Source organism: Salarias fasciatus, chromosome 17 (genome assembly GCF_902148845.1).
Source record: "Salarias fasciatus chromosome 17, fSalaFa1.1, whole genome shotgun sequence".
In the NCBI taxonomy this organism is placed as follows: Eukaryota; Metazoa; Chordata; class Actinopteri; order Blenniiformes; family Blenniidae; genus Salarias; species Salarias fasciatus.
Window position 1 is genome coordinate 18355695 of NC_043761.1, and position 22192 is coordinate 18377886.

A 22192-nucleotide genomic window follows, 5' to 3' on the forward strand; every position below is an offset into this window, starting at 1 on the left:
GGGCATCTCTCAGTTGGAAGCAGGGGCGGGGTGGCCATCGGGAGGTTCGGGAGGTTTCCCGAATGGCCGGTGTGTTCCAGGCCGGTGGGGTCTATTGTGAGCCGGCGGCCACGAGCGGCCGCCCCCCCCCCCTCATGGTTTTTGGTTTCTGTCTTGCCACTTCAGGCTGTGTTCTCCTGATCCACAGCTTTGGGGTATGAGAAGAGTTCACCCCACTCTCTCAATGCAGTGTGTATTGCATGCAGAAAAATACAAGTACTCATGCATGAGTGCAGCCCCATTCATTGAGATCGTGGGGCTTCAAGCTTGGAGCTCCACTCGTCATTTCCAAATTGAGACCTGATTGGCTGCTGCCAATGTAGGCAGGTATTGATTAGTGGTTGACAGACTGAGACAGTTCAGCACTGATGAAGCTAAAGTTAACAATTACAAATCAAAACGAATTAAATTGATTTCAATGTTTTTCCAACACAAGAATGTTGTGCCGCCTTTTTTTTCAAGAGAGCCCTCAGCTTTGGTGAGTGAAATTTTTTTTTCTTTTTCCCAGTCTCATATATCTTATATGCAGGTGCTTTCCAGTGGTGTTGAACTCTGTGTGTGGTCATGACTCCTGATGCACACACACACACACACATGCCAATGACTGCACCCATAACTGCAAGTATTTTAACACCGAAACGCCACTGCCATTACCATCTAACCCAGAAATGAAAATGTTCATTAAAATGCAAAAAAAAAGGAAATAATAAAACCAGACTTAATTCAAGATTTCAAAACTTTTATTAGATAAAGACTTTTATTTTTTAAGAGAAACAGGAAGTCTTGGTATTCAATAATTATTCAATCATATTAATCATCACTTTAACATTTTCTTTGAAAAAATATTTACATGAGCAATTCAACAGCAAGACTCACTGCATTTTACTACAAAATCAAAATCAATCAAAAAGTCTCAAACTTGAAAAATAGCTGTTCAAAAGTCTTTCCTGCAGCTCCCCCGTCCATAATTATTTGCATGCGCACACATTTGCACTTTGTACAAGTCTGCACTTTTTTTTACCTTTTGTCTACCTCAAACTGTATTGTTCTATTATATATATCATGTCTCTTTTGTAATGTTGCGCCATTGTTTTGTGTCACTAAATGTTTGTCTGCAGCTTTGCACTACTATGCCCAAGGCAAATTTCCCCATGTGGGATAATAAAGTTTAATTCATTCATTCATTTATTCATGAATTTTGAATGAACTGAAATTCAATTGTGCAGCAATAATAATCTGTCTAATATCTGGAGAGAAATGTTAATTCATAACCAAACAAACACATCCAAAGAAACCCGTCCAACGACGACACCAAAGTTATAAAGGGGGCAGTGCACAAATCCTAGCGTTTTGGTCTGACCTCTGAAGAACAGAAAGCTCACAACATACTGCCTGTTTAACTTCATTCATGAACATTCATATAGAACTCAGTGAATTGTGATACTGCTGACATTGATAACATTTTAGTTCTGTTTTCAGGTGTTAAATTTCAAATTTTTCATTATCACTGTTTTCAATCATGTTCCATGTTGTGATTGAGGGTGATTTCCTAAATGCCATCGTCATCTGAAGCAGACTATTCATTCAGGAAGTCTTCTCCGTAGTCAATGATCTTTCTCATTGCGCTCAGTATCAGTGAATCCATCTCATCGTTTGTTTCGATTTCTGAGCTGTAGTTCTTCACTGGGAAGATGCAGTTCATTGGAATCCCCACCGCAGCACTCACTGCTTCCATCTAAGTTTGAACCAAAAAAATGAACAGTTTAAAGATTATCACGGTCAGATTATTTTAATTTACTTTACTGACTATAATCATGGTCGTCCCCTCTGTGCAGATCTGATGCTGCATTGATCGTCACCAGCTCATGAAATCTCACCATACCTGCTGTTTGATGTGCTTGCTCTTGTAGACATTCTTCAGGTCTTTGTTGACTTCAGGACAGGCTTCATCGATTTTGGTGAGAACAACAATTTGTGGGATTCCTGCCAAGAAAGAGCAGAAACCATGGCAATTAGTTTATCTCAGAATTTATCCGAGTGTTTGAAATTCAGAAGTTTCTCCTGTAAACTGTTTCAAATCTCTTCCCAGTGTTCACTGAGTCTTTATTTTTTAATGAAAGATGGCTAAGCTCCTTCAAGTGTTTTGTATTGTGGAAGATATCTCATCCTCAGTTCGTATGTTACCTCTGCTTTCAACAAGGAGGCTTCATGAGAGGAAAGACATTTGGATCAAGGTCCAGTGTCTGATCTACATCTTGAAACTCAACAGTATTTTGAAGGAAATGAGCTGATAATAAACTGAGTGACTGTCATGAAGAGGACTAGTCCATGTTTCAGTCTTTGTGGTGCAGAATATCTTGGTGTAAACAAGTTTGCAGGTCAAACCTTCCATGTGGAAGCAGAAAAGTAGGAACCATTTGTGTTTGCAGCTGAATTCATGTTTGATATGCTGGTAGAACAAAGGTTATTGCAATGTAAAGAACATAATGCAGAGGAATAGACACGACACATGAAGCTGCAAGTGTTTTGTTTTCCATGTAATGCATCTCTCCTCAACCACAGCAGCAGAATTTTTGCAGAGTCTCTCATCCTGCCAGCCCCCAACCAGCCTCCAGTCATGTTTTTCATGTGATAAAGAGGCAGCTTCTGGACAGACGAACATATCCTCGATGCACATTACAATTATTATGAGTTTTTTTGCTCCATAACAAATGCAGATGCTTAACTTTCCATGGTTTAGCCAAGATGGTGACTATTAAGTGTGGAACTATTTAAACAGTGAATAATCTGAATATCAGGAGAACACAAGCTGTAGTCTGAAATTACACTGGTCAAGCATGAACACAGTACTGAAGAACCTGATGTGGGATGAGGCACAATGGTATTTCAAAAAACATTACATGAACATTGTAAAGGGCTTTAAGGCTCGTCACACCGCCTGAACTTTGCTGGAGTGTTCCTTGAACGTAGGTAGGGAGGGGGGCCAAACGCTCGTCACTGCGCACAAAATGGGAAAAAAAAATCGAAAACACGGGTGTTGACTTAGTGGTGCACCGCTGAAGCCGGCGTTGCTTTAGCATTGGTTTTGCGGAAGAGAGCGGTAGAGAGCGTTGGTTTAACGGTGACGCAAGCATTGGTATAGCGGCGTTCTGCGCATGCGGGCGTTGGCTCAGCGGGGATATAAAGTTGGTTTAGCGGCATACCGCTTGTGACTACGGAGCGGAACGGATCGTTTTGATACAAGTTCTGATAGATTTTTGATAGAAGTCGATAGTTTAAGTTCATCATGCGACATGGACAAAAGAAGAGGAGCTGGAGAAGGAAAGGCAGCAGCCTCCAAGAAGATCATTAACACTTGAACAGCCAAGATGGTCTGACAGACCGTTTGGGTTTTTATAATTCAAATAAATCTATTAAAAATAATTCCCCTGTCCTCTAGTTCTTTGACTTTTCCTAAATATGTGTCTTGTATGTTTTTCTGAAGCAAATAAGGTCCTAACAATGACACACATAATATTACAAAGCATTTATACCTCCAAAAGATAAAGAAGACACACTTTGCGTTGCTTTTTTTCTGCGATTGATTTGTTTTGGTTCATATGCCCGCATCTGAACAGGGAGCGAGCTCTGACAGCAGACAGTCAGACACACGGCCAAAAATATCAAACAAATCCCAAAAGAAAGACAATAAAAGAGGCATAATGAAGAGATATAAGGTGGAAGAAGTTTTAGCAATGATACAGGAGGTCAGTGAGGGGGAGTAGGATGGCGGAGACGTGTCGGACATCAGCAATCTTGACTGGAGTGAAGAGGAGGAACGTTCTGAATCAGAGTCAGAACAGCCACGGGCCAAACAGCGAACAAAAGTGTAATCCTGCTGCCCCAAAAATGCCCGACCGACCTCCAGCTGCTGTACAGTCCAGGCAGAACCTGGAGTGGCGTCACCTCCAGGTATAGAGAATTACTGTAGGCTGCTGTCAGTTTACAACTAAATAATAATAACATAAATGGTGTAAAAAATAAATAAACTAATGCAACACATCTCAACACAACAGTAAACACGGTAGTTGACAGCAGGAGCACTGGCCCAGCGTCTCTGGAGGTGCCAATTACAGATTCAGGTAAAATATTATATCCTCCATCAAAGTACAGCAAACCATGTATTTCTCGTTTCCAAAAATTAATTTTCGAACAAACATATTTTCTGAATGAATACCTTTGTCCTGTGGAGCCTGCAGTCCCAGAATCAAATGAGCAGGGTAAGGACGGAAACAGTGGCGGCTGCTGGTCTTCCAAGAGCGGAAGCTCATTTTTAGCATACATTGTAATATGTGTCTGTTTTTTGTATGTAAATTCTATTAGCTGTCATGCCTTTTGTATGCCCTGTCAAAGTTAGACAGATCCTCAAAGCCCACTTGTGACCAGACAACACCTCCCTGAGATGGTTTCATCCAGAGGCATGGCCAGCAGGATAATTTATTGGTTACAGCACTTCAGTCAGCAGCTCACCTGGTCAGACCAGGACAGCTGAAAAAACCTGGTACTTTTCCCCACCTTTTGGCACCAGCTCAGTCTTAGGGAGTTGATCTGTTCTGCAGTTTAACACCAATTTTCTCTTCGTAAGGAAGAATATCAAATGGCTTCGCCAAAATCTGGTCCACAACATTCACACTGTCTGCCATTGTGTGCAGCTAGCTGGAGCTGCTGCGCGAGGCTACTAGGGGTGTGAATCTCAGCACTGAGGACCATTCGATACGCATCTCGATTCACTGCCAGTGATGCGATACTTTAACGATACATGGAATTTTCTGGCGATACGGTTGCGATACGATTCACCCTCTTCACGATGCGATGCGATGCGATGTGATAATCATTTAGTTCAAATCAATGTGATCTGATACAATATGATGCAATTGTTGCGATGCAATGCGATTCAACATAATGGAAATGACCAAAGAGAAAAAAAAAGTTTAAAAAAGATGGAATTCAGTATGGTACTGCAAAAAGGATTTGGATTTCTCCCTCATAGACACTTAGCAGTAAATTCAACAAAAGTGGTGTTTTTGCCATCTTAAAAACACTCTCAATGAGTAACTTCAAGTGACACTTTCAGCAGTGCAATCAATGTTTGTTCATATTCCTGTCTCCAAACATCCTGCTATATAAACACACTAGGAGGGAGGCTAATACAGCAGTGAGGAGCAGAAAGTGTAAACCAACTTGGGTTTTGTGCAAAGAAAATGTAAACAATTTGGCATCTGAGGCTCACAGCTGCTGCTGTAGTGTAAACACAGACGACCCTCACCGAGTGTGAAATATCCGTAAGAATTAAAAAAGAAAAGAACAAGAAAACAGATCTTTCTGCAAATACCACACCTCACTTTGTGATGCATTTCAGATGGCGCTGCTTCAGGTTTTTCTTCAGGAAGATCAGTTGGTGATTAGCTGAAGATCTCCGGTGTCCGACGAGGAACTAGACGGGGAGGACGGCGGCGGTACACTGTTGGTGATGTGGTTAATTGGTCTGCATGTTTGTCGTGCGGCTTCTTTCCGTCTTTCTTTGCGAATCCGTAGTGTTTCCAAACATATGATTTAAACGTTGCGGGTGCATTAAATACAGAATCTTCCTCGCTGCTGCTCACGCGAACATTCATTGTATGTGCCTCACGGCTTCCGTCGTATATAATGATGGTGCATTCACTGCACCTGGGGAACACCAGATGGGGTAAAGTTTACAATGAACAAAACGGCGCTTGCATCGGATTTTATTGATACCCGCCAGCGCATCAAGATGAATCTAGATTTCACCCGTCAATTGCATCGATACTCAGTGAATGAGCCGATGCACTCGCGTCGCGCACGTGCGCATCGATGCATCTATTAATATCGATTATTTTTCACACCCTTAGAGGCTACAGAGCTGTGTGACAGCCTGAGTGTGAGAATGAGAGACGGGGAGAAGCTCCACAGCTGCTGGTCGAGGACAGAAAGCACAGAGTGACCTAAACGAGTCTCTAAACACAACGCTAGTCGTTTTTGACAAACACAAAATCACCGAGGATCAGTAAAGCCTCCGGATCAACTCAGAACAACAGAATGAAAAACTTCAGAAGCGCTTTGGTGCTTTTTTTTTTACTTCAAGATCACTGATTTGCTCATTTTGCTGTCAATCAAGCTTCAGACAGATCATCCAATCAGCATGCAGAAGCTCGCGTCCAGGCCAGCCACTGCGCCATAGACCCCATTGAAGCTCCGTAGTCTGATGGGCGGGACCAGCCCAGCATTTTATCCAATGATGCGCCAGTTTCACTGCAGCGGAACAACCCGCTCTCGCTTCCGCATGGACGTCAGCGTCTGGCTGTTTAAAGAGCTGTGCCGCTGCGAGGCGGTAGTGAGAAAAAAGCAGAGTCAATTACTTGAGATAAGTAGCTGATTCTAAACAAAGATGAACGTGTTGTAGTGCATATTAGTCAATGAAATGTACACACAACAGTAAATATTTACTCATTTTAATACTGTTCTTGATTATTATTGACTGATAATACTGTTAATTACAACTATTTTGTGTGTGTTGGTGTGTGTGATGCGTGTTTATCAGGGAAACGATGTGCGCGGAGTGTGAGTGAGAGGTGACGCTGCACAAATGCGCACTGTAAAAAGTTAAATTTTAAAACCTGATTTGAGGCATTAATAAAGCAGACATGAGGCATTAAAAGGTTTGCTGATCCTCGTGACTTAATATTTTGTTTATTTATCTTAATTTCTAACACATTAGATTACAGAAAAACAACCTGTTGGTGTGCTCCTGTGCAAAAACACTGCAAATATAGATATAGATGAGGTCTGAACTCAACGGCAGCTCGATTCCAAATGAGCTCCTGGTCCATTTCTCCCCATATTTCTAGCCAAATTCTGGTCCTGCTCCAACACCTCTATACCAACGCCAAACCAAAGTTGTTGGAGTGCGATATCTGTCATTGTGTTACAATAGACAATCTTTGTACGGATGTGTTGATTGGTTCTCGTTTCCGTTTTGTCGCTGAAAAATAAAAGAGGAGTGGCACCTCCTCTGGTAGAAGTGAGCGCGAGTGAGTGCGCTGCATCAAGCAGAAGGCAGCATGTCTCCGTGTGAATTTATTCTCCAGTATGTTTGAGTGTACGAGGCAGACATGTCTACGGCGGATGGAGCAACCGGAGGAAGTTCCCGGGCAGCGAGAGGAACTACCGCTGCAGAAGATTTAACAGGTTATGGGCCCAGACATGCTGCAAGTGCGTATGTACATGGACGCGGGCCACCGCCGCGGTTCGATGGAGATGAAGCCAGATACCACATATGGGAATCAAGATTCTTGGCCTACCTGAAAACCATAGGCCTCAAAGAAACAATCCTAGGAAGCGATGCACGTGAGGTCGATGCTGTGGAGATCGGTAGGAGAAACGAACTTGCATATGTGGAACTGTGTGGTTGCTTAGATGACAAGACGCTAATGCTAATCCTGTATGAAGCGCCAGATGATGGGAAGAAAAGTCTGGAAATACTAAGGTGCCATTTTGAGTCTGAAGAAAAACCACGGATTGTTGGCTTATATACAGATTTAACCAATGTGCAGATGGCTGATGGTGAAGAGCTTGTTGACTACTTGACCAGAGTTGAGAAGATAGTTGCAGCCTTAAACAGAGCAAAGGAGACGATCAGTGATGCACTTCTGGTGGCGATGGTCTTAAAAGGCCTGACAGATGTATATAATCAATCAAATCAGATTTTATTTATATAGCACTTTTCATATTAATAAAAACAACGCAAAGTGCTGTCAACGCAAACCTCAGTCTTGTCCTGGTTGAACTGTAGGAAATTCACTGCCATCCATGACTTGATGTCTGAAATACAGTTAAAAAGGGTTTCTATTGGCCCTATAATCCATTTTCGGTGCATGTGACGCAGACCAGAGAGCTAAAACTCCATTAGAGCTGGTGCACACAGACCTGGGATGTCTGATAGCTCCAGAGTCATTTGAGGGGTACAAATATGCCATCACTTTCACTGATGATTTTTCTGGTGCTGTTTATGTGTACTTTCTGAGAACAAAAACAAAGCAGTTGAAGCTACAAAGCAGTTTCTTGCAGACATAGAACCTTATGGTAAAGTCAAACGTCTCAGATCCGACAATGGGACAGAGTTTGTTTCAGAAGAGTACCAGTCACTTCTGCGAGGAAAAATGCCATAAGAATGAGAGGTCAGCTCATACTCCCCCATCAAAATGGGACAGCGGAGAGAACTGGTGCACACTGTTCGAAATGGTTAGATGCATGCTGATGGAGTCAGGATTGCCCAAGGAGGTTGTGGCCATATGCAGCCAGGATGGCTACAGTTATCAAGAGCAGGTGCTACTGTAAAGAACAGGGGGACACCATTACTTACTATTCACCGGTAAGAGGCCGGATCTGTCCAAAATGAGAAAGTTTGGTTCCAGAGTGCATTGTGTATGAGCAAAACCAAGAAGAAGTTGGATCCAAAGGGCACAAAGGGAATTTTTGTTGGTTTTGATCAGCATTCTCCAGCAAATTTGGTGTTTTTCCAGAGACCAACAAAGTGCAGAACCACAGACTGGTGCACTTCATCACAAAAGAAGTGACGGAGAGTCACACACAGACTGGCATGGGACAAATGAGGGACTACTTCACTGACTGTGGGTAACGACACCAGCTGAAGTGTTTCATCCACAAACTGAACAGACAGACACTGACAACAACCAAGAGTCAGACCAAGGTACTGACAAAACAAACTACTCGCATGTCAGACAGAAATAAAAAGAGACCAAAGTACTTGGATGACTTGGATGTGCAATCCAGAGTAACGAACTAACCATTGACTACTGTTATCAAGCAACCAGTGGGGTTACCGCAGGCATATGAAGAGGCCATAACATCAGTTAAAGCAGATAAGTGGAGAAAAGCAATGAAAGAAGAAATGGTTTCATTCAGAGAAAATGACACCTTTGCTATGTACCGTTACCAGAGGGTAGACAAATAGTGGGGGAAGGTGGGTTTTTGCTCTCAAAGAGGATGAGAAAGGAAATGAAACATACAAGGCTAGATATGTAGCAAAGGGTTACACACAGGTTGAAGGACTAGATTACTCTGAAACATTTTCTCCGACTGCTAACTTGACGTCACTACGTGTACTGATGCAACTAGCAGCTCAGCATGACTTGAAGGTTACATCAGATGGATGTTAAGGGCCGCATACCTACATGCACCCACTGACTTTGAGATATACATGGAACAGCCAGAAGGTTTTCAATGAAGTCAGAGAATGGGGAAAAGTTGCTGTGTAAGCTGAACAAATCAATTTAAGGTTTGAAAAAAATCTGGAAGAAGAAACTGGAACATGATGCTTCATGATTTCTTGCTTGAAAATGATTTTTGTGCAAAGCAAACAGATAACTGTATCTGCACCAAACTGTCAGACAAAGTGATTTTGTTGGTAAGGGTGGATGATATAGTTGTGGCTGCAAACAATGAGGAATCCCTGAAGGAGGTCAAGAAGAGTTTGAAAAGTTCATTTCAAAATGAAAGACCTGGGACAGCTCTCCCACTTCATGGGATTGATTTCAACCAAATGGCAGTGTTGGGGATCGCGGGTATCACCAGGAAGCTGTTCATTCGCCATGACTGCTGTGTGTGTGCACGCATACAGCAGGGGGGAGCAACCCAGTCCTCCCCCCACCAACCCTCATGGAGGGGGAGTCATTTGAATTTCCAGCCAAGCTTCAAAGCGCCACCTCTGAGAGGAGGTGATGAACTGTGATTGGTCAGGTTTCACAGAAAACCGCCCAGCCCAGTGCTTCCCCGGCCCCCACTTCATGAGTAGGACCGAAACCTTCGAAGAGGAAGGTTCTCCAGCAGACTTCTCCCCCGACCTCCGAGGAGGCAGGTAGGGACCTTCCCTGGTCCCATAGTCAGCTAGCCAGCACTGCTAACGGTTAACAAAGGAAGGATAGGCCCTCAGACCAGGGCCTACCAGAGAGGACCCTGGCATCCAGCTGTCCAGGCTTCCCCACAAAGGACCACCAGACAGGAAGGAGGTACACGGCCTCTGCTCTCACGAACTGTTCTTAAGACTCCCACAGGCGAAGCAACCAGTTCTTTCAGCTTGAAGCAGGATCTTCGGCCTCCAGCCATAAGCACATGGCCAGACTGACCGACCAAGCCAAGCACCAGTCAGCCCCAGCGTCTGACTGCCACCCAGGCCCAGGATCCACTCCTCCAGTCCAGCGTCTGACTGCCACCCAGGCCCAGGATCCACTCCTCCAGTCCAGCGTCTGACTGCCACCCAGGCCCAGGATCCACTCCTCCAGCCCATGCCAAGGACACCGCGGAAGAACCACGGCAGGAATGGTTCTTCGACCCTTCAACACCTCCACCTTCTCCCGCTGCACAGCCACAGACAACGTTAGCAGGGGACTTGCTAACCGAAGACAAAGAGCAACACACTGGCTAGCACCGAAGCCGCCCTGGCTAGCACCGAGCGACTCTTCCTCCAAAGACAATGGAACGTTGGTAACTATCTGGGCTTTAGCATAGACAGGTCTTGCCAAGCGTAGAACTGTTTGCTTTCATGATGTGTTGTGATGTGTGCTTAAACCTCCAGCATCACACCAAAACATCACACTGGTTAATCCAAAATTGTCCACCTGGTCTGAGGTGATGGACAACTCAGATCATGTAGACTCCTTTTGAATTGGCTTTTACAAGTTGCACTTGGGAGAGAAAACAGGGCTCACCCCCTCCCAAGCTCTCCTTTGTTACTGAGCACTGTGCAAGCACATCCCTCTGATCCACCATTTTAACTGTAGTCTTCGGCTGGCCGCCATTCTTATCTGTAGTTCCCTCCCTGAGTCCCTCCCATTCCATCTCCATTCGGCAAACAATCTCTCTCCCTCTCTCTCTCTCTGACACACACACACACACACACACACCACACACACACACACACACACAACACACACACACACAACACACGGACTTGTATGACATGTAGATAGAATGTGTTGGTTTTGCTTTATTGTTTAATAATATAATCTTTGAATCATTTGTGTCGTTGGTGTTTCACAGTATGAATGGAATGTCGATCTCTTCGGTCCAAGAACTCCAGAACCCTTCAGGTTTTCCTGTTAAATTGTAATTTGTTAATAATCAAATTATGAATCCAATTCCAAATTGATAGTTTAACCAAGTTTATGAGACTGATTACAAAAAATTGGCTATCTTTTCCTACGAAATGCAGGTGGTGCCCCGAGGTTTTCTGATGACATCAGATCCAAAATTCTTTCATTAATAGTTATCGTTGATAATCATTAATAAGTTGAAATCACAACATTATTGGTGCGGCCCATGTGAGCCAGAAGAACCTTAATGCTGTGAACCCCAAAGCCGATACTGTCAAAATGAACCAAACCAGGTACATTAACAAGATCTGGAAGTATTTGGCATGTCTGAATGTAAGAGTAGAGTGACACCTAGTGAAGCAAACGTGATTTCACTCCAGAACGAGTCCCAAACTGATCAAAGAAAGTACAGGGAAATGGTTGGCAGCCTTATCTACATCGTGATCTGTACCAGACCAGATATAAGCTGGATTGTGAGTAAACTGTCTCGATATATGTCAGATCCAAGAGGAAAGCATATGACCAGCTGTGAAACATGGTACTTACAGGGAACCAAAGATTTTGAGCTGTGTTATAAGAAAATAACACCGAGCTGGAACTGATGGGTTATTCTGATGCCGACTGGGCGAATGACACAGATGACAGAAGAGCACTACAGGCTACTGTTTCAGCCTGTGCAAGGATGGTGCTATTGTTACATGGAAAACCAGAAAGCAGCAAACTGTGGCACTGTCAATGTGTGAGGAGAGTACATGGCATTGGCTGGTTCAATCCAAGAAGCTCTCTACCTCACACAGTTGCTGAAGGACATGGGCAACAGTTTCCAAGTCACACCAGCAAAGATCTTCGAGGACAACCAAGGGACAATACGTCTGGCGAAAAATCCTGTGAATCACCAGAGGAGCAAACATGTGGACATCAAGTTACCACTTCATCAGGTCAAATGTGCTGCACGGTGACATGGTCCTGGAATACTGTCCAACAGAAAACATGGTGGGCAGGCGTGTTCACAAAGTCTGCTACAAGGGCAAAGATTGAAAAGTTCTGTTCATACATGTTTGGCATGTAATGTATATTTGAGAAACATGACGTATTGAGGGGGGTGTTGGAGTGCGATATTCTGTCATTGTGTTACAATAGACAATTCTTTGTACAGATGTGTTGATTTAGTTCTCGTTTCCATTGTGTCGCTGAAAAATAAAAGAGGAGTGGCACCTCCCTCTGCTGGAAGTGAGCGCTGCATCAAGCAGAAGGCAGCATGTCTCATGTGAATTTATTCTCCAGTATGTTGAGTGTACCAGGCAGGACATGTCTATGGTGGATGGAGCTACCGGAGGAAGTTCCCGGGCAGCAGAGGAGCTACGCTGCAGAAGATTTAACAAAGTTCCATCGCCGCATGAATCGCTGCTTTCAACGCCGACAGCGTCTGGCCGGTTGCCAAACTTTGACTGGAGTTGGTGGAGCCGGGGTGAATGTTGCCGGGGTGGAAAATTCCCCACTCCTCACTGCTCGCAATATTGTGTGCAGCTCAAACTTTCGGAGCGGTAGGAGGGCCCCTCCAGAAACATCAGCGGTGGCCGAGCGTTTACGGCGTTGCTTTAATCTGTTAAACGGAGGTGAACGGTTACGAGTGGTGATGAATTTTTTTCCACCATTCAGGAACGCTCCAGCAAGTTTGGGCGGTGTGACCGGGCCTTTAGGGGCTGCTCAAGAGTTGGAAAAGCCGCTAAATCAGTTTATCTTTTCCTAAACATATACATCAACTCTTACCTAACTCACTGGCTGCTTCTTGACGTCCCGTATCTTCTGAATTACTTTATCATCCATTATGTTGGTGTGTGGCAGGAACAACACAAACCAGAACACTAACTTTATCATTTTTAGTTGTTTTTTTTTTGTAGAAGCGGTCCCCTCTGACAAGGAAGAAACAGGGTTGAACTGAAACAACAACAAAACATGTTATATCCCATTTATTCCTGCAGTTCTTCAGGTTATTTGAATAATTTGTATTTTTATGGCATTCTTGGTCAGAATTTCAAACATTTATGGCCAGAACTGTGCGACTGTTTATTAAATAAAGTCTGAGGCAAATTCAAGCAGTTGTCTTACCGTGTATCCTTCTTTGATCTTTCCTTTTAAGATCAGTTTGATGTCTTTGATATGTACCCCTCCCTTGTCGCTCTTTCTCAATGCCCATGGTTGCACTGAAGATGAAGGGATAAAAGGATCCACGCTTTTCTTTCTGGATTTTATACATTTGTGCTGCAAAGTTAAAAGTCATAATGTCAAGACAATGTCACCATCTGTTCTCAGGTCAGCTTCTCACTTCCACACTAGTTTTTCTCTGTGTAACTTTTCTTTTCTTTGTTATGTTTTCTGTAACAGTAGAAGTGCTCTCCTCCAGGTAAAGCACTAGGTGCGTTCACGATGGCAAATCCAGAGGTAGACGGAGCTAGATGAAGTAGAGGCGCAGCCGTGGGGCGGAGTTATAAGTCTGCCTCCAACTCGGACAACCCTACAACCCGAGTAGTAAACTCGGGCGTGCATCAAAGAGAGGGCTAATACAGATCCACCATTACCACCACAAGAAGACGAGGTACACCGAGTATATGAAGAGTGATTAAAGATCAGCATGATCATGCAATATGATGGTGATAGTGATCATGCATATATGACCTCTGACCCCGGAGAAGGCCAGAAGCAGGCAGAGAGGCCCTTAGAGCCCAGACAGCCTGCGGTCATCACAGAGCCTGGATCCAAGCCGCTCCCCCAGGCAGACGCCCACGCTCCGGTTCAGAAATGGGGCAGAGGAAAGCCCCGGTCGGGGACTCCAGCGGTCCCGGGGCCCGGGCCCGCAGAGCCACGACCGGCAGGAGCCGGTCCACCCAGGGCGCCGGGACGCCCGGGGCGGGCAGAGCCGAGAGCCCAAGGCCCAAGAGCCCAAGAGCCAACCCCCCACACAGGCGGAGGGCCATGACCCACCCGGGAGAACCGGCCCACACGGGCGGCTACCCACCCCAGGCCAGTACACCCCCCAGCGCTCCGGCCACGCACCCCGAGATCCAGGGCATCACCCCCCCCCCCCCCCCCCCCCCCGTCCACCCCGACCCACCCCTCCCACCCTGTCTTCTCCCACCTCACTCCCCCCGACCCCAACCCAACACTCACACCCCACTCACTCACACTGACACACACGCACGCATGCACACACACACACACACACACACACACACACACACACACACACACACACACACACACACACACACACACACACCACACACACACACGCACGCACACACATACACACACTCAATTCTGACGCTAGCAAGCACGTACACACACACACACACACACACACACACACACACACACACACACACACACACACACACACACACACACACTGGGCTGGAGCCGGGACTGGGTGTTTATTTATGCAAATAAAGCGTGTGTCATCAAACTGATGAGGAGTGGGCTGGGGTCCAATCCCCTGCCTGTATGAACCAGAGGTGGGCCAGGTAGCGGTGAGTTGCTCTGGAGCAGCTCACAGCGGCTCCTCTGGGAACGATCTCGTTTGGGTCTCGCGAGTTTTCGATTTGCCTACGTAGGTCCTAAGTAATCTGGGCGGGGCGGCTCAAAGTCTTAAAAGTCTGCCTCTGGCTTTCTCACGTCGAACGCACATACTGTCTGTCAGGATCCTTTGTGTCCCACACACAAGGGGAACGGTTGAACGGTCCATGGTAATAACAAAATGAATGAATACATTTTAAGTTTTCAATCATATTCAAAAGTCTTTCCATACCTGAAACACATTTGAATGCAACGATAGACAACTCAATTTTGCATGTAAATGGATACTGATGTACAGATGTGACAGTAATATAAATGGTGTGGAGTGGCTTTTTATGTACAGGATCAAATACCAGTTAAAACTAGACTCGACCTTTGGTTTGCATTGGTGTTGAAGCGCTGTGGTTGGAAGTGCAGTTACCACACATTAAGTCCATCCTGATTGGTTGTTGCTATAGGCCACCCAATGCACCTGTAGTCTGTTTAGATCGGATCTGTGGCATGTTGGACAACGTATGTAATATAATAATGAGATCATTTTTCTTAGGTGACCTAAATATTGATGGGCTTGAACAACTGCTCTTTAAAAATAAGTTGCGGGCTATGACAGATACTTTGCAATTTGTCACAAGTAGTTCCAAAACCAACAAGAGTCACCTATACGTCTGACGGGACAAAAACCGCTACATGTTATTGATTGCTTTTCATCAATGCCATAGATTCATGTTCCAAAAGCAATTTCAACTGATGTGTGGGTTTCAGTGATCATACTTTAATTGCAATCAACAGAAAAACTGAAAGTACCCAAATATCTGCGACAAGAAGATAATTTAATATATAACGCATTTTTAAACACTTTGTGAAGCTAGTTTTTGTGCTTGGACATTAGAATGTTGATTGGTCAACAAGTGTTACTGGAAGATGATACATGATACAGCCTTTGGAGGTTTTCACAAATTTTATAATGCCAATTATTTGATAACCATGCCCCATTAAGGCGAATGACGGTGAGAAATATTGCATCCCCATGGTTAGATTTAGAACTCAAAGAATATATTAAACAAAGAGAGAAAGTAAAGACAGAGGCGATCTCATCAGATGACAATGCATTATGGGAAAGGTACAGACAATTAAGGAATTATGTTACCAAATTAAATCGAACAAAAAAGAGGGATTATTATGAAACTAAATTTAAGGAGGCAAAAGCAGACAGTAATAAAACATGGAATACTCTAAATGAATTAACTGGAAGAAAATGTAAATTTACACCAACATACTTGGAAGTAGGTGATTCATTCTTGACTAAACCTTTTGATATAGCTGATCATTTAAGTGATTATTTTAAAAATAAAATCCAGAATTTAAGGAAAAACCTGATTTCAAAGACTAAAGGTGATTTATCATGTAGAACAATTAAAAATAACATTATGAATGGGAAATCGTGTGCATTTGCTTTTGATAAAGTAACTGTAACTACAGTGGAAAATGTGTTGCAAGTAATGAAAGTAAAACCTCCAGGGATTGATGAACTTGATGTACAGTTATTGAAATTAGTAGTTGATGTAATTTCGATGCCTGTGTGTCACATTATTAATCTAAGTTTAGAAAAATGTAAATGCCCTGTCAAATGGAAAACAGCTAAAATCGTTCCTATTCCGAAAAACACTAAAGAACCCTTTTCTGGGAAAAACAGTAGGCCTGTTAGTATTTTGCCCATTTTGAGTAAAATTATGGAAAGGATAGTTTATGATCAAATCACTTATTATTTTTGTAAAAATGGTTTGAATTCACCATATCAACATGCTTATGAAAGGGCACTCCACAATGACTGCCTTAGCTCAGATGACTGATGATTGTCAAATGATATTGATAAAGGGAAATTAATTGGGACTGTATTGCTAGATCTGAGTGCAGCATTTGACTTACTTGATCATGATTTAATTTTGGAAAAGCTAAGTTGTTATGGTTTTAAAAACTCTGCAATTCTATGGATTAAAAGTTACCTTATTAATAGAGATTATACCGTATTGTTTAATGGTAGTTTTTCTGAGACAAGGCCTCTTTCGTGTGGAGTGCCGCAAGGGAGTTGTCTAGGACCATTGTTATTTTCCATTTTTACAAACGATTTGCCTTTTATTTTGGAACATGCCGCTCTTGTTCTATATGCAGATGATTCAACTATTTATGTGTCTGGTGACAATATTGCAGAATTGAATACATTACTGAATAATGAATTAAAATTAGTAGAATATTGGATCAATGAAAATAAGTTGGTAATTAATGCTGAGAAAACTAAATGCATGGTCATAGGTTCATCATATTATTTAAAAGATTTTCCTGTTTTGCGTTTGTCTGTAGGATGCACAATCATTGAACAAGTCACTGAGGCTAAGCTGCTTGGTGTGACTGTGGACAGCCTGCTTACCTGGAACCATCAAATAAAACAGATATTACATAAAATGGGCAGAAGTATGGCAGCAGTTCGAAATTGTAGAAAATGTGTACCACACCGAATAAGAATTTGGTTGAATCAATAGTTTTGTGTCATTTAGATTATTGTTCCGTTATTTGGTCAGCCACTACAGAAACTAATATCAATAAACTTCAGGTTGCACAAAATAAGCAGCTCGGCTCGTCCTGAACTGTTCTTTTAGGACAAGCATTGAAGACATGCATAACCAGTTGGTGTGGCTGAGAGTAAAAAGTAGAATAAATTATTCTATTACAAAATTTATCAGAAATGTTATAATTACAAGAACACCAGCAATACTCTATAATAAGCTGACCTTTTTCAGTGATGTGCATCAGCATTCTACCCGTCAAACAGTTGAGGGACGTTTTCTGTTACCTGTCTGTCGATCCAGTCACGTTCAAAGATCCGTGCACTATAGGGCAATGGTGGCCTGGAATCATCTGCCGCAGTTTTTGATTTCACAGATGTACACAACTTATTTTTGTAAACAAATGAGACTATTTTTATTCACTCAGGAATAACATATGGAACTGGTCATTTATGATTGTTTAATGGTGAGCTATTTCGTCTGTTTTGATATTGTTTTGTTTTTGTTAATGTCGTCTTTGTTGATAGTTATGTTATTGTATTGTAAGTTTAGACCCCAGGAAGAATAGCAACTGTTTTAACAGTAGCTAATGGGGATCTCAATTAAACAAACAAACAAACCTCTTTGGTAAAGCTGCCGTCATAGTTGCTGGCTGCCAAAGCTCGAGTTGAAACCCTTCCTCGTAGAGCGCTGTCAACAGAGTTGAAGAAGCTGGACTTTCCCGCGCCTGGTGGTCCATGGAGTAGAATTCTGAGATGTTTAGCTCTTGAACGAGGTTTAAAGTTTTTCACATAATCAAGGTCTTCTTTTGTATTCCTGTTCAAAATAAGATTAGATCAGGATGAAGCAGAAATTTCATGCCCACATGTTTCAAAACCTACAAATATTTCTTGTTGTTGTATTACAGAAGTGTTACACTCTCCTAAACTCACCCCCAATGGTCTGTCTCTCCATGGTTTATCAAAACCTGTGAAAACAAGCATCTGCATAAATCACATAAATCACATTTTCTACTAATATTGGGCAATTGATACTTGTTTTATGTACTAAAGTGAATTTTTGAATGTCTGTTAATTAGAAATGACTTACTTCTCGAAGGTGGAGGTGGAGATGGTCGACGTGTGGGCTTTTCTTCTGCTGACTTGAAAAAAATACATCATTTATATGAATAACAGTTTCCCAAACAAAAAATCATCAAAATCAGTATTCACATTTGAACATTTTCAAAAACACTGAACATATTTAAATTAATCAATCTGCAAAAAGATAGAAAGGTAAACAGCAGTCTTACCAATGAAGAACCCATGCTGAAGGAAAATAAAGCTGTCACTGGGAAGCAATGAGATGTTTTGACTGAAGTAAATCTGAGGTGAAACGTGTTCAGTAAAGCTGTGAAGCCGTTGGTGTCTGGTTACATCTGAAGCTAATGCTCAGTGTGCTCAGTCCACAAATGGCTGATATTTAACAAACTGTTCATACTTTCAGTTTCTTTTAGGTCACATGATTTCAAAGAAAGAGTCAAGGTGCATATAACAGAAGGATGTATTCAGTAGCATCAGAATCACAACAATCAGAAGGAATAAATTAGAGCACATGCTGTGACGAGATTTCTTGACAAATGAGACTAAACTACCATTTGTGTAACCAACGCGAGGTACATGTTTGCCATACTTTTCATATCTGCTCCTTTTGTCCCTTGCACTTATTTCAGCTGTTACACTCTAAGAAGGGCTGGGTTGTTATTTTGACCCAGTATTGAGGTTACGTTAATTGGATAACTTTGTTGGGATACTATTTTCATGGAATTGGGTATTCTGAGAACCCAACTCCTATGTTGTTTCTGTTGGGTATGGAGTTGTTAGCTGTTGGGTTGTAATTTCAATTGGTTTAGATGGGTTGTTGTGTGATAACCAGGACACTGGGTTAAAACTAATTTGAACGTTTGGGCTTACGCATGCTCAAAACCAACTTGGAACAAGCAGCAAGCATGTCGGCAGCAGTGAGGAGCGCAGCACTGGATGACCTCCTCCTCGGATGGGAGATGTTAAATTGTTGTCAGAATATTTGATCAAGAAAACGTAAATTGATTTTAGTCCAACCATCAAAAATTTCTAATTTATTTAGATTAATCATCAGTTGTGCCAATGAAATGTGAATTATAAAATGTAAAAAAACAATTATAATGTAATTAGATAGGATAACCAACTTGGGTTTAAATAACACAGCAGTATGGTAAATATGGACTGTTGAGGATGCTGACCTCTGAATGCTGATTTTAGCGATTAACTGACCATTAGGACTCCGGTCAGAGAGCACGTGAGTCATCAGAATGAGCTGAGGCTTTTACTGCAGTTCTGCATTTATTAGATGATGAAAGCAAGCAAGCAAAGCAGAGCAGTTTCTGGAATGACAGAAATAAAGACTTAATTAACATCATGTACATCCAATGGAGCAATCAAGTACAGAGCAAGGAATGAAAACAAACTGAATTCAACCTGGACTCATAAACATAGAAAGCAGATATAACATCAGACTGCCACACATACACTCTCACAGTTAGCTTAAAGATGCTAATTCGCGGCTATGCTAACGCATAAAAAACGAACAATTTAGGCCGCATAAACACAGCTCAGGAGCCACACAACGCCAGCAGAAGATGCATATGAGGCATACACATTATTTATCATCACTTTGCCCATAACTCACATCATCAATGACTGCTACATCCTCATAATGCTGCAGTAGCTGAACGGAGGAGGAAGGAAGCGCAGGCGGTTTCAACAATAAGAGCGCTCACTTCAAAATAAGAGCACACACACACACATACAGTCAATTGCAGCTTGAAGAATTGTTAACATGGACCCTTAAATAGATTATATAAAAATGGGTTGCACGTGGATGGCTGTGGTGTAGTGGGGATCGCAGTTGTCTTACAATCGTAGGTTGTTGGTTCGACTCCTATCTCTGTATGTCACAAACCCCCCCTGCTATGGGTAAAATAGCACCACTGCCAGAAAAGTGTCAGAAAAGTTACCACAGGGATAACTGGCTTGTGGCGGCCAAGCGTTCATAGCGATGTCGCTTTTTGACCCTTCGATGTCGGCTCTTCCTATCATTGTGAAGCAGAATTCACCAAGCGTTGGATTGTTCACCCACTAATAGGGAACGTGAGCTGGGATTAGACCGTCGTGAGACAGGTTAGTTTTACCCTACTGATGATGTGTTGTTGCAAGTAATCCTAGTATATAATAGTAATCCTGGGAGTGACGAAGGCTAAGGGAGACCCCCCCCTACAGAAAAATCCAGAGTGGAGCCCTGAAGGCGGTTAGTTACCGCATTGTGGCACCATCTTTCAACTCCTGTAGCCAAGCTGGTACCAACTGTAAGAGCCAGTCCCTTTCGCTGGACATTGAGAAAAAAGAAAAAAAAAACCATTATTTCCAGTTAGCTGCCAGACTTGTCTTCCATAGCCTCATTGAGTTTCCCAGAATGGTTCTCAGTTCCCTGTTGATCTTGTACAGTTTCAGGCATTCCAGTATCCATGTGTGCGGCACTGAGTCATCGGCTCTCTCGTAATCAATCCAGGCAGTGCAAAGGTTGTGTTTTTGTTCTTTACAGTCTTGTGCAAGCGCCCTGTCAACCAGTAACTGGTGCCTGGCTCTTCTTGCCAGTTCCTGTCTGGGCTCTGCTCATACATTGTTCCATGTGACTGTTCATCTTAGCCACTATGCCAGATAGGAGCTTCCATGTAGTGCTGAGGCAGGTTATAGGCCGGGAGTTAATGGAATTGTTCCCTTCTGTGGGTTCTTCATGATGAGGACTGTTTGACCTTGGGTCAACCACTGTGGGTGGTTCCCTTCTCTTAACACCTGATCAATGTGATTCCAGTCACCCGGTGTCATTGCATTTAAAGGACTTTCTGTCAGTGTTCTGTTTGCCAGTTTGTTATGTCTTCTATGCTCTGTCCTCAGTCCTGTCTGGTCCTGTGTCCTGTGGTCAGCAGTTCTGTGTGGAGCTTCTGGCCATATGGGAGAGCTGCAGCAGGCATCTCCGCCAGTGGCGGCTGGTCAATAGGGGGCGCTGGGGCGTGGCCCTCATCAGTATGTACAGTCAGTCTACACAATTTTCAGAAAATATAAACTTTGAGTGTATAATTTCTATGTTTGATATACGTATAAAATACTGTATTTTCAGCCTTGTTGTGCATGTAAAAGGCATTACATTGTTTCTTTTTAATAATTTTTCATGGTACTTCTGTATGAATAACCAGTGGCGTCTCTAGGCCTATTTTAGGGGGGCTTCAGCCCCCCTAAAATAATCTCAAGCCCCCCTAAATAGTTTGGTGTGTTTATTTATTTATTTATTTATTTATTTATTTACAAAAACGTGCAGACAAATTCAATATAACGTGCCCACAATATGAGTTCAAATAAATAATCATATAACTTGTCATTATTAACGCAAATATGATCATAAATCTGTCAGTTTCCCTTTACTTCATAGTGTAAGGTAGAGAGCCCCGTCAGCACGTTGTTATCCAGTCCATTCCACTTGTTCAGACAGAGTTCGCCCACATCACTTGAATTCCAGTCCAGATACAGGACGAAGGATGTTCCAGATGGGTCTATCACAATCTGATATCTGTTCACATTGCAATGATAACATGACTGACAGCTCCCTCCATGCCTTGTGGTCCTGCACACCAGTGCAGAGGTTCTGGCTTCAGGTGTGTGAAGATCTGTCAGCATGGTTCACATGCAATATTCCTGCAACTCCCACACTGTGCCTTTTAGGTGATTTGGGTGAAATTAACATGTCAATAAACTCTGTCTACATGGTTCTCACCATCTT

The 22192-nt window shown here is 42.9% G+C and overlaps 1 long non-coding RNA gene across 2 annotated transcripts; it reads right to left on the bottom strand.

Moving 5' to 3' along the window:
- Nucleotides 1-1434: 1434 nt before the first annotated feature.
- On the bottom strand, nt 1435-13071 carry LOC115404378 (uncharacterized). Of its 2 annotated transcripts, XR_003933345.1 has the most exons (3): nt 12978-13071; nt 1922-2022; nt 1435-1774 (listed from the first exon to the last, which is right to left on the bottom strand). It is a non-coding gene; the product is annotated as an uncharacterized LOC115404378 (long non-coding RNA). The 2 variants fall into 2 exon arrangements; XR_003933344.1 differs by lacking the exon at nt 12978-13071 and having other exon boundaries at nt 1922-2119.
- Nucleotides 13072-22192: the final 9121 nt, after the last annotated feature.